The sequence below is a fragment of the Narcine bancroftii genome, chromosome 3 (assembly GCF_036971445.1).
Source record: "Narcine bancroftii isolate sNarBan1 chromosome 3, sNarBan1.hap1, whole genome shotgun sequence".
NCBI classification, from domain to species: Eukaryota; Metazoa; Chordata; class Chondrichthyes; order Torpediniformes; family Narcinidae; genus Narcine; species Narcine bancroftii.
The window spans coordinates 366,756,871-366,769,348 of record NC_091471.1 but is presented as its reverse complement, the minus strand read 5'-3'; the positions used below and the strand labels follow the sequence as shown (position 1 = coordinate 366,769,348).

The 12,478-nt window shown below is 37.6% G+C and overlaps 1 protein-coding gene and 1 long non-coding RNA gene across 5 annotated transcripts in view; one reads left to right on the top strand and one right to left on the bottom strand.

The window, feature by feature from the left end:
• The window catches only part of engase (endo-beta-N-acetylglucosaminidase), a 92,680-nt gene that overhangs the window by 8,230 nt on the left and 71,972 nt on the right, over positions 1-12,478 (bottom strand). The window lies entirely within an intron of this gene.
• The window catches only part of LOC138759582 (uncharacterized), a 45,073-nt gene that overhangs the window by 4,179 nt on the left and 28,416 nt on the right, over positions 1-12,478 (top strand). Inside the window, exon 3 of one of the 2 annotated variants that reach the window (XR_011354961.1) lies at positions 5,601-5,862. The exons of the other annotated variant lie outside the window; for it this stretch is intronic. This is a non-coding gene — a long non-coding RNA (uncharacterized lncRNA). Of the gene's footprint in view, positions 1-5,600; positions 5,863-12,478 lie in introns of those variants that run through there. 2 annotated transcript variants of the gene reach the window in all.

Here is a 12,478-nt window from a genome sequence, read left to right as displayed (position 1 = left end):
GGAAACTACAGACCTGTGAGCCTGACATCTGTGGCCAGAGAATTCTGAGGGAGGAGTTGTACATAGGCTTAAATGGACAGAGGCTGATTAGGAAAAATCAATGCAGTTCTCTTAAGTGGGAAGTCATGTCTCAAAAATCTGATTTGAGTTTTTTTTGGAGATTTGACCATGAAGGTTGATCAGGGCAGAGTTGTGGATGTTGTACGCACGGAGATTACCAACACAGTTGCCTGCTCTGTCAGGTTGGATCACATGGGATCCAAGGGGAGAAAGCAGAATGGATCGAAAATTGTCTTTGTGATAGAAAGCTGAGGGTAATTCACAGCGTTAGATTTGACTCTATGGTATTTTATATGAGGAAAAGATCAGAAAAAAATGAGGTGATCTTATTGAAATATCTAACAGTCTGAGGACAACCTGGCAGGATAATGAGAGAACATGTCCTCAGGGGAGGGAGCCTAGCATGAGGGGCCATAGTCTCAGGATATTGGGTTGTCCATTAAAGATGTGTGGATCTGTCAGGAAAATGTCTGAGCCCAAAGATCGATCCAGCCATGATTTAATTGAATGGTGGAACTGGCTCGAGAAGCTATTGACCTGTTTGCGTTCCTCAGTTAATAATCTGCCACCAGGACACACAATGGGAACCTAGAACAGATTGGTCCAAGAAACAGGAACCAATATCAAAAGAGCATAGCATGAGAGATTTTCATGAAAACAATTCCAAGACTACTAATGGTCCTTTCACACAAACGAATGAGAACAAATTGAATTTGGAAATGTCTTTGAACTAGAAAAGCGTTTTAAGGCATCTCAGAGAATTGAAATCAGACAAAAACTAATGCTAAATCAAAAAAAGTAACGAAGAGTTGACATAAATCCTGGTGGGTTTAAAGGAGACTATTAATGAAGGAATGATGTAAAAGCACAAACTTTATCACCTGAATGAGCTAATAAATTCTCTCAAGGAAACGTGGAGGCCAGTTAAACAAGAGAATCCGTGGACACAATGATTCTAGTGCAATACACAAAAGTGCTGGAGAAACTCAGCAGGTCACGCCACATCATCGGGAGTAAAGGGATATACTTGGGCCTGATGTCTTCATCAAGGCATGAGGGCCAGAATTGCTTATTATTTATAACCATAAATGTGAGATGGATTTACCGCAGATAGTGGTGCAACATCTCTAAATCCTGCGGCTTCAGAACCATACACCTCTTGGCCCATTGCACTGTTTAATCACGTCAGATCTGGATCACAACTCTACGTATTTGTTTTGCTTTCAGATCCATGTAACCGTATAACAATTACAGCGCAGAAACAGGCCTAGTTTTGGTGACCTGAGTGCATGGTTGTTTTTGCTGTACCAGCCCAAGTTTTCACTCTCCCTCCTGGACGTTGACTCATTGCCCAATTTTATACAACCCACCATCATGGTATTTTAAGCAAATTTATAGCACATAGACAGAGGTGTATAGCGAACAGAGCAGGGGCTAAGAACACAGGATGGAGATTGGGGAGGAAATGTTTTTACCAATCCTCACTGATTGTGGTGTGGAGGTGAGGAAATCCGTGATCCAATTACACAGTGGGGTGTTGAATCCCAGGACTTGGAGTTTGCTGATCAGTTACGAGCAGATGATGATGTCAAATGCCGAACTGTAGTCGATAAAGAGTATTCTGATGACTGCATCTTTATTTTTAAAAAACATTTATAGTTTTGTTTTCGGTATAATATAATATAGAACCATATCCCAACGATACTTACAATTATCAAAACAGAATAGAAAATAAATGGTTGTACAGTACATAACGGTGAGGAGAGAAAAAAGTATAAAAGAAAAAAATAGATAGGATATGTGCAAAGCTACTGTGATAACTACTTCCCCCCCCCCCCACCAAAACAAAGAAAGACAGGATATTAATAAAATAGTAGAATTAAACCATTAAGATTTAACAAAAAGTGGTGATGGGGTGTAGAAGAGAAAATATTAGATATCCAAACCTATAAATCTAAATATGGTTTCCATATTTTTAAGTATATATCATACTGATTTCTAATATTATAAGACCTTTTGTAAGGAAATACATCTCCCTCTTCCAACAATCAATTTTAAGACGGGATTCAGATTTCCAGGTAATTGCTATACATCTCCTGGCCACGGCCAATGCGACTTCTAAAAAATTTAATGGATATTTTAACAGTTTCAATTGGGGTTCCAAATCATACACATTTCCCAAAAGAAAAAGCTCAGGTGTTAATGGTAAACGTATCTTTATGATTTGTTCCAAAAACTTGCCCACATCTTTCCAAAATGATGTCACCTTGGTACCTAACCAGGTAGCATGTATAAATGTACCAATTTCTGTGCCGCATCTAAAACATAAATTTGGATTCAATTTATGTGACATTAAATATAATTGATGAATAAATTTATAATTAGCTAATCTATGGCAGACATTAATTATATCCCTTAACTGTCCCAACAAATGTCAGACCAGCAAAAAAATCAATTTCAGTTCCCAAATCTGATTCCCATCTTTCTTTTGATTTACTCAAATCTGGTTTTGGAGATTCCTCCTGAAGTAGAAGATACAATTTAGAAATAAGTTTCTTTGTGATTCCATCATGAATCACAATCTCCAATCCAGTAATCTGCAGCATGAATGCATCTTTACTGTTCAGATGCTCCAGGGCTTTGTGCAGACCCAGTGAGATGGCATCTGCCATCTACAATAGGCAAATAGGAATGGATCCACCTTGCCACTCAGACAGGAGTTGATGTACTTCAGTACCAGCCTTTCATACTGTTGATGTGAGAGCCACTGGTCAAGTCATTTAGGCAGATTACCACACTCTTCTTGGGCACCAGTATGGTTGATGCTTATATGAAATGGATTGGTACCGCGCCCTTCCGGAGTGAGATGTTGAAGATATCCCTAAATACATTGGCAAGTCGGTCAGCACAGATTTTCAATAGTTGGTCGGATACTCTGCCCCAACTGGATACTTTCCTCAGATTCACTCTCCTGAAGACAGACTGAACATCGTCCTCAGATACGGACAGGAAAGGAACATCAGCAATTACTTTGAAATTGCCAGTGAAAGGAAAACCTCCAAGAAAACCTCCAAGCCATCATACATTCTATACTGCTATTTACAGAAAATCCATGAAGGCCTATCTGAAAATGTTGAATAGCGTGCACTCTAATAAAAGATAAATATTCTTAAAGAGACATTTCCATATAGATCTGACATTTGATTAGCTCTCTTCACCCTGAAAACTATGTTGGAAGTGCACAGAAAATGTGTCTCATGAGCTGAGCTGCGTTATTTTCTGAGAAACACTGATAACAGCATTATTGAATGCATAGTCGAGAATTGTAATGGGCTTATTTCTTATTTCCAATTACAATTCAAGTAGAAATGTAAGCTTACTCAACACCATGAGTGCAGCCACCCGCACTCAATGCTAGGCTTTAAATTTTAAGATCCAGTCATTAAGGAAACCACACTTCCACCTCCCCGGACTAACGTGCCTTGATGGCCCCAGAGTTGATCTGCAGTCTTCCTTTACCATTAGGAGTTTTTGTGTTTTATTTTAAAGCTTATTTTAGAGAGAGAAAGCAGGATGAAGGGAATAAATGGCTGTAATTCGGAGTGTGCCGGAATGCTGAATATTTTATGCTACTGAATGAGCAGAGATCCTTCTTTGTCCCCGAGTGATAGATTCTAGTTTAGTAAATGGGAAAGTTGGCACTGACAGAGAGGTCCTTTCCTGGTTGTGCTGAATAGTTTCATTTTGTCATGCTAAATTTTAATCAACTGCTCACTTTAATTACTTCATCAGAATCAAATAGCATAATTGGCTGGTGTCTCGGTCTTGCCAATTCATCAGAATAAAAGCTGAGAATGATTGTTTTACACCTTTAAACTAGCATCGCTTTTTGAATACTGCCAAAACGTCAACATTGCAAATCCTGGATATTTCAGATATTGATTAAGAGTAGAAGGGCAACTTTGCTGATTGAGCAACTTTACCTTGTCGATCTTCATTTCCAAAGCTAAAATTGATTTTGTTTTTATTAAATATAATATTTTTCATTTAATTAACTTTGCCAGTAGAGCAGGATGTGAGTGCAAAAAAATAATTGCACACTTGCTATAACTACAAAACCTTATTGATGCTTTCATTTATGCTAACATTTTGTCCAAGGTACAGCCATTTATTTCTATGTGTGTCATGTCCGATCAAATAATTGCAGTATAATGTAACGTATGAAGTGTACATTTCCCCGAAAAGGTAACTAAATTACCAAATTTCTTCAAACTTCCCCAAAAGGTTGGCATTTTTAAGATTCCCTGAATTAATTAATTGGGTTACTACAGTTTCTGATACAATCCAGTGTTATTTACTGCACATGGTAAAATTCAAGCACTTAATGAGATAAAGTACAAGGCTTTCATGGTACACATTTCCATTGTGACATTATTTATAAATTCCAGATTTAATTATTTTACTTTCATAATTATGACTATTAAAATATATATTTGGTTTATCTAAATATTAAATTTAGAAATCAGTGCCATTACTGCATGTAATTTACTAAATCTTGCTATAAGATGCTTTGAAATTTTTGCTGTCACCATCAACTAATTTAAAATAAATCTTTACTTTCCTGTAAGATGTAAAATGAGGGAGGGTTTAATTATAAATGTCTTCTACAATTGAGATTTAAATAATTAGGATTGAATTTTACTACATTTTTAAACAGCGAGGCAGTGTTATCTTAAGGGAAAGACATATAAGGCAGGATTTTACAATACGGACTTTAAACTGTTTAAACAGTTTCAATACATTCTGACTTTAAAAAAATATATTTATAAATAAATAAAAGTTAAATGAAGCAAATCTCGTAAAATTCAATTTCAAAATGCAAGTTCCTCACGAAAGGATTAATAAATCAGTGAGAATGCTTTGAATTGTGTCAAGTTTTTAGGAACCCTAAAATATATGGTCCACACTCACAAAAGGAAGCAAGATCTGCAGGAAGTAAAAATCAAAGGGCCAGGTTTGAAGAGTGAGCTTTAAGTATTGCAGTTAGGGAAATGATCCATCCACTGGATATAAAACCATAAGTCTGAGACGATCATTTCTTCATACATTTTAAAACGTTGCCTTGAATTTACTTAAAAGTGAACAATTCACAAACATTCAATAGTGGGAGATATTAAATCTCTGTCCGATTTAACTCCTCGAAATTTTCCACCATGAATTGAATAAGGGAAATTCTTTTTTTTTGTTGTTCCAGAGAAAAATTGTTGCCTTTTCCTCATGGGCTTAACTTCTGATTAATTCCCCCTTTAAAGAGAAAACAGGAAAACAATGATGCTATCACACTGGCGGTGTCTGATGACATCAAGAGTCCTCAATGCTAACCAACAAGTGTAATTTCTTTTTCTCAGCCCTTCAGTGAAGAGCTGTATCACAAATAAGCAAAAAAAAATAGAGTTAAAAAGAACCCTCATTATGTCTCTATTAACAGACCAGCCTGCAGATAATATATAAAATGTTGAGCTTGTATTTTTTCCCCCCAGAGTGCTCAATCAGTCGAACAGTAAAGGTCGGAGCAACCAGCCCAACCAGAAACACAAAAGCACTTACTCCAAATGGCCGTTGAAAGAAACAGAACAAACGTCTCTCCACCCACTGCACGTTGCACCCATTCAAAATTGACAGGAGACCGATAGAGCCCTTTTTACTTTCAAATGTCTTCCTGAATTTGAAATTATTGCTTAACTTTAATATAATTCTTTTTCTGCTGAACCAGCAATAAAGGATACATTCCAGGAAAATGTACGATTTTTGTTACAGTACAAATTTTTAACTGTCTATCGATGAGATTTGCAGTGAGGGGCGGTAGAAGATATAAAATACCTGTATATAAAATTAGCATTTCCTCAAACATGCTCCAAGGCACTTAAAGGCAGTAATGAATTGTTTCTAACCACTTAAGGACAGAAAAAAAAAACCTCTCCAATTTACATTTCCCTGGAGGGAGGTAAATGTAAAGATTGAAATTCAAATGGCATTTCAGTGAGAGAGGGAGATTAATGATACATATGGTTACTATGGCCACCTATATATACAAACAAATAAAAACATCGCCTCTGTTGCTGTGCAACTATTCTCCATATGATTCCAGAGTTACCTTCATCTTATTTTAATAGTTCAATCAACATCACAATCAAATGTTTTAAATAAAGAATTTGGAAAGTAATGAGAACCGATAGCTATTAGTCCAATAGTGGGCGGAATGAGAGAGCATCAGATTTAGTGCATTCATTAATACTCTACATTTGTTCACATTACCAATGTGTTAAGCACCTTTAGAGGTAGATATATAGCCTATAGAGATGCTTACATAGTGTGTGAAAAGTTTTATTTGCTTTGTGGCAACGCTGTTACGGAGCCAGTGATCGGGTCCGGGGTTCCAACCCTGCGCTGTCTGCAAGGAGTTTGTACGTTCTCCCCGTGTCTGTGTGCGTTTTCACCAGGGGCTGGGTTTCCTCCCACCCTCCAAAAAATGTACAGGGGTTGTAGGTCAATTGGGTGTAATTGGGCAGCATGGGGTCATGGGCCAAAAGGGCCTATTGCCGTGCTGTATGTCTCAATTTAAATTAATTAGTGAAATACAATTCAATATTGATATAATGCTTTTCAAGGCAGATTCTGGCTTCAAAATTTTAGTCAAAATCAGTGCAGTCTTCAAAGTGTCCTCTGTAGAATGAAAGCACTTTTTATTGAACAGATTTTATCCTTGTATTAGATACAACCTGCACCATTTCATCAGATGCAAGGATCGACAATGAGATAGACAACAGACTCGCCAAGGCAAATAGCGCCTTTGGAAGACTACACAAAAGAGTCTGGAAAAACAACCACCTGAAAAACCTCACAAAGATAAGCGTATACAGAGCCGTTGTCATACCCACACTCCTGTTCGGCTCTGAATCATGGGTCCTCTACCGGCATCAGCTACGGCTCCTAGAACGCTTCCACCAGCGTTGTCTCCGCTCCATCCTCAACATTCATTGGAGCAACTTCATCACCAACATCGAAGTACTCGAGATGGCAGAGGCCGACAGCATCAAATCCACGCTGCTGTAGATCAAACTGCGCTGGGTAGGTCACGTCTCCAGAATGGAGGACCAACACCTTCCCAAGATCATGTTATATGGCGAGCTCTCCACTGGCCACCAAGACAGAGGTGCACCAAAGAAGAGGTACAAGGACTGCCTAAAGAAATCTCTTGGTGCCTGCCCCATTGACCACCGCCAGTGGGCTGATATCGCCTCAAACTGTGCATCTTGGCGCCTCACAGTTCGGCGGGCAGCAACCTCCTTTGAAGAAGACCGCAGAGCCCACCTCACTGACAAAAGACAAAGGAGGAAAAACCCAACCAACCAATTTTCCCCTGCAACCGCTGCAACCTTGTCTGCCTGTCCCGCATCGGACTTGTCAGCCACAAACGAGCCTGCAGCTGACGTGGACTTTTTACCCCCTCCATAAATCTTCGTCCGCGAAGCCAAGCCAAAGAAAAAAAAGATACAACCAGGAAATGTAATGCACTCTGCAGCTCATAACTTTGGAGTTCACCAATTTTAAACAAAAGGGGCAAATGATTACAGAAAGTAAGTCAAAAACCATCTCAAAGGATGCTGGTCAACAATTAGCGCACGTGGAAGTGATGTGATGTGCTGGGATGGATTGAGAATGGTTTAACAGACAGGCATTTATTTATTTCTTTATATGTGTACGTTGAGTATAGATTTTTTTCCACTACCAATAAGCGGTATATTGCTTTGCTTGCAGGATAAAGAATCTCAGTGTTGTATGTGATGTCATGTATGTTCTCTGACAATAAATCTGAGATCAGAAAGCTAAGAGTGGAAATAAACGAGCCTTTCTTGGGTGAGCAGGTTGTGGATGACGATCAAAGCTTGGGCCCAACTATTCACAATTTATGTTAATCAGTCAAATGAAGGGACTAAATTACATATTTTCAAGTTTGGGTTTTTTTGTGTAAAAGTAGGTGACACGCAAAATTATGAGGACCTGCATTTTTAAAATCTTTAAAAGGGCGAGCTCTCCACTGGCCACCGTGACAGAGGTGCACCAAAGAAAAGGTACAAGGACTGCCTAAAGAAATCTCTTGGTGCCTGCCCCATTGACCACCGCCAGTGGGCTGATAACGCATCAAACCGTGCATCTTGGCGCCTCACAGTTTGGCGGGCAGCAACCTCCTTTGAAGAAGACCGCAGAGCCCACCTCACTGACAAAAGGCAAAGGAGGAAAAACCCAACACCCAACCCCAACCCACCAATTTTCCCTTGCAACCGCTGCAACCGTGTCTGCCTGTCCCGCATCGGACTTGTCAGCCACCAACGAGCCTGCAGCTGACGTGGACTTTTTACCCCCTCCATAAATCTTCGTCCGCGAAGCCAAGCCAAAGAAGAAAAAGGGCGACAAATGAGGAAAAACTGGTCTCCTGATGCAGAAGCCTGGTGCCCCAAGCTGTTAGGAAAACAAGTTGCACTTGAGCTTTCATTATAATTACATTGGCCTCAGTGAGGCCACACCAACAGCATTATGTACTGTTTTGGTTTCCTCATCTAAAAAAGGTCGTGCATCAAAGTTTCATCAGATTGGCTTGACCATACTGTGCCATATTCTGTACAGTTAAGAAGAATGATGGGAGATTCCAAAATCAGAATTTATTATTGTGAACAAGTCATGAAATTTGGTGTTTGCAGCAGCATTATGGTGCCACTCCCAATTCTTGTGTTCTTTGCTTGTTTGGTTACCACATGCTTCAGAGTTTCACTTTATCTGGTAGTTGAGGAACTTGCTTTACTTATTAAGATCATACAAAAAAATGGTTCACATATTCTGAGGGATCAATGAGTTGAGGAATATTTCAAAAATAGGAAAGGAGGCTTCGCACTGATGCAGTTAGCAAAACTAATATAGTTTCAGTTTAAAATGTCAGGTGAACGATATATTGGAAACATTTAAATTTTTATATTTTTGATATCCAGGCAAGTTAAATTCTAAGTGTTCCAAGCACAGTTTATTATAATATTTGATTTACTATAGTAAATAAAGTCATCATCCAATAATGTAAAGTGACAGATTAGAAATCCCTTGTCATTCTAATCACCTCCTTCTGAAATGCACACTTTAAATTATTTTTACAAATATAACCACATGGGTTTTCCATTTCCTGCTTATTGTTTTTGAATTCATGTTTTTGCAGTTACAAATTTTATTTACAAAAATTTTTATCTGAAATTTTTAGAACTAGACAACAGCTTGGGTAGTCAATAGCCTTTTGCAGGGCTTTACGCTCATGGGCATTGGCGTCCCCAAATCAGACTGTGATGTTGCAGGTCAGAACACTTTTCATCTGTAGATATTCGGCAGGATTTCTAGGCCAAATTCACCAGGCACATCTCTTTAATCAGGAAAGAGGTCTCGGTGCCACAAGACTCGCACCAGCAGGTTCAGGGACAGCTGCTCCCCCTCCACCACCAGACTCCTCAACAACAAACTCAATCTGGGACTCATTTAAGGACTCTTACATTTGCACTTTATTTATTACTGAATACGTATTTGCACTTCCTTCTTATTTACATTTCTCCCTTTGGTAAACATACCTTTCTTGAGAACAGTTAGTTTTTGCACTACCGATAAGAAGAAATTCTGCCTGGGTCCACAAGAACAAAAAAATCTCAGGGCTATGTGTGATGACAATGTATATACTCTGACAGCAAATCAGAACTAATCAAAGGGGTCTAAAACTAGAGATCCTATTGATCTCAAATGAATGGGTTGAGTGGTCGAGGCAAAAACTATCACATTTTAAAAGTTGATGGTTAATGTGTACTTGAAAAATAAATGGCCAGGAGGACAACAGGCCTACTGCAAGGTAGGATTAAGCTAGGTCGTTCTTTTATGGCCAGAATGCCCTCCTGTGTTGTAAATGATAAACAAATTTCCTTTACGCTTTCACCGGTACGTGATTCTTTTCAGAATAGAAATTTCTTAAATTATCCCATTAATCAACAGAATAAAACATCATTGCAAACAGAAACATGATCAAAGTTGAAAATTGTTCACTTTTTTTCAAACCAGGTGAGGGGGAAGGGAGATAGGAAAGGTGAATGAAGGGAGAAGAAAGGGAGAGGCATGTGGGAAAATACCAGGGGTGTGGGTTACTTTTGTCTTGATAGAAAATTAGAGGTTGGTACAACATGCTGGTTAGATCACATCTGGAGTACAGTGTGCAGTTCTGGTCATCGCACTGTGGAAGGACATGATTGTACTGGAGAGTGTACAGAAACAATTCACCAGGATGTTGTCTGGGATGGTTAATTTCAATTATGAGAAGAGAGTGGGTTTGTTTTCCTTGGGACAAAGAAGACTGAGGGAAGACCTGATAGAGAAATACAGTAAAACCCCTGAAATCCAGAATTCAACCAATCAGAAGACTCAAGCAACCAGCAAAAATATAGAGGAAAATAAATTTTAAATAAGAATAATAGATACAAATATGTATGTTTAAAATTGTCAACACAAACCTTTGGTGAAGATGGGAGCAAATATTCAGCCAGTCGAGAGCCTTTGTTTTTTGAAAGTTTTATTTATCATTTGTTTCAATACAAAAAAATAATTCAATAATTATGTCATACAAAACAGTAGAAAAAAAATTATTTTTTCTCCCGTACCCACCCTCCCTCCCTCCCAAAAGAAAGAAGAAAAAGAACACCTACTTCTACATATATATTAGCATATATAACATTCATTGATTATTTTTGTAGCTTCTAATTGAGAGGGGTGAGTAAAGAGGAGAAGGTGGATGGAATTTTATTCATAAAATCCATATATGGTTTCAAAATTTTATAAAAGTTTTCAACTCAATTTCTTAAACAATGTCTTTTTTTTTTACCATGACTTATCTTCCTGCTACCTCTACAATTGTATCTAATATTTTCACTGGTAAATTTTTATTTATCAATATTTCTGTACCTCTAGCCTTTGAATTAAATGATGATGCTGTTTCAGTTCCTACCCAATCTCTTTTTAATTTTTGATTTTCTTTGTATAAAGGCAATATCTATTTCGGCCTTTTTCATATATACTAATAATTTTTCCCCTTTATTTGATGCTGTATCCCATTAATATTAATACTAATAAAATTCAATTTTTCAGCCATCAAATACTTTACTGAATCTATTAGCCATCCATCCTTCCACTCTCACTTTTAAAACACTAATATTATATTTCATAATATATTTATAAAAGAAAAACAGAAAAAGATAGAGAACACACCCCCTCACCACCAAAGACGAACGTTATTAATAATACGTCTTTAAAACCCTGATCTTATACGAGTTGCAGTCGACACCACAGCAGCACTCATGACTCTGTAGAAGTCAGGCCTACACTCCCAATGGACTCTCTCAAAATACTGCACTGCCTCTTAATGCATTATATCTATAGAATCTTTGCCATTACAAATTTTTACTTATTTATAGATCCTTCAGGTTTAAAATTTTCCTCCCTATAACTTTCTCTCAAAAAAAATTTTTTTTAAACATTTGCTCTTTCCTTCTCTATATTATCAGCTATAATCCTTCTGCATTATCTCTCACTTCAACCATCAATCCCCTCTGGCTTCTCTTTCTCAGACAATGAAACTGCAAAAACCTTTGCCTCATTGGGTTCTGTAAAAAATCTATTTTTCCCATCTGGAACAAAGACTTGCAATACTGCTGGTATACCTTAGGACAAAAATGTAACCTTTCTTCCATAACACATTTTTTTTTTAAAACAGCATTGAATTCTTTTCTTTTTTTCAACAAATCTAAACATATCAGGGTAAAAGAAGATCTTATTTCCATTATAAATTAATCGTGATTGTCTTTCTTGCTTCACTGCCAGTTCCACTTCTCTCACTTCATAACGAAGTAATTTGACGAGTGTCGGACATGGCTTTTGATCTGGTTGCGGTTTCGGCCGTAACGCTCTAGGAGCTCTTTCAATCTCAATGTCTCCTTGAAATTCAATTACTCCCAAAGCCTGCGGAATCCAACATTGCACAAACCTCTTCATGTCTTCATCTTTGTTACCTTCTTTAAGCCAACAATTTTTATATTTCTTCCAATAAAATTTTCTAAAATGTCAATTTTTTTAGTTAGTTGATCTTTTGTTCCAGCTGCTTCAGCTTGAATTTTTTCATCTGTTCTTTAATATTTTTGAATTTCAAATTAATTTCCTTTCTTTTCTTCCACAACTTCACATTTTTTATCCACTTGCGGCAAAATTCTTTCCACCTTCTTTGTAAAGTTCTTATTTTCAACTATTCTCTCATTACATTTTTTAACTTCTGTAGTTAATTGCACCAAAGATT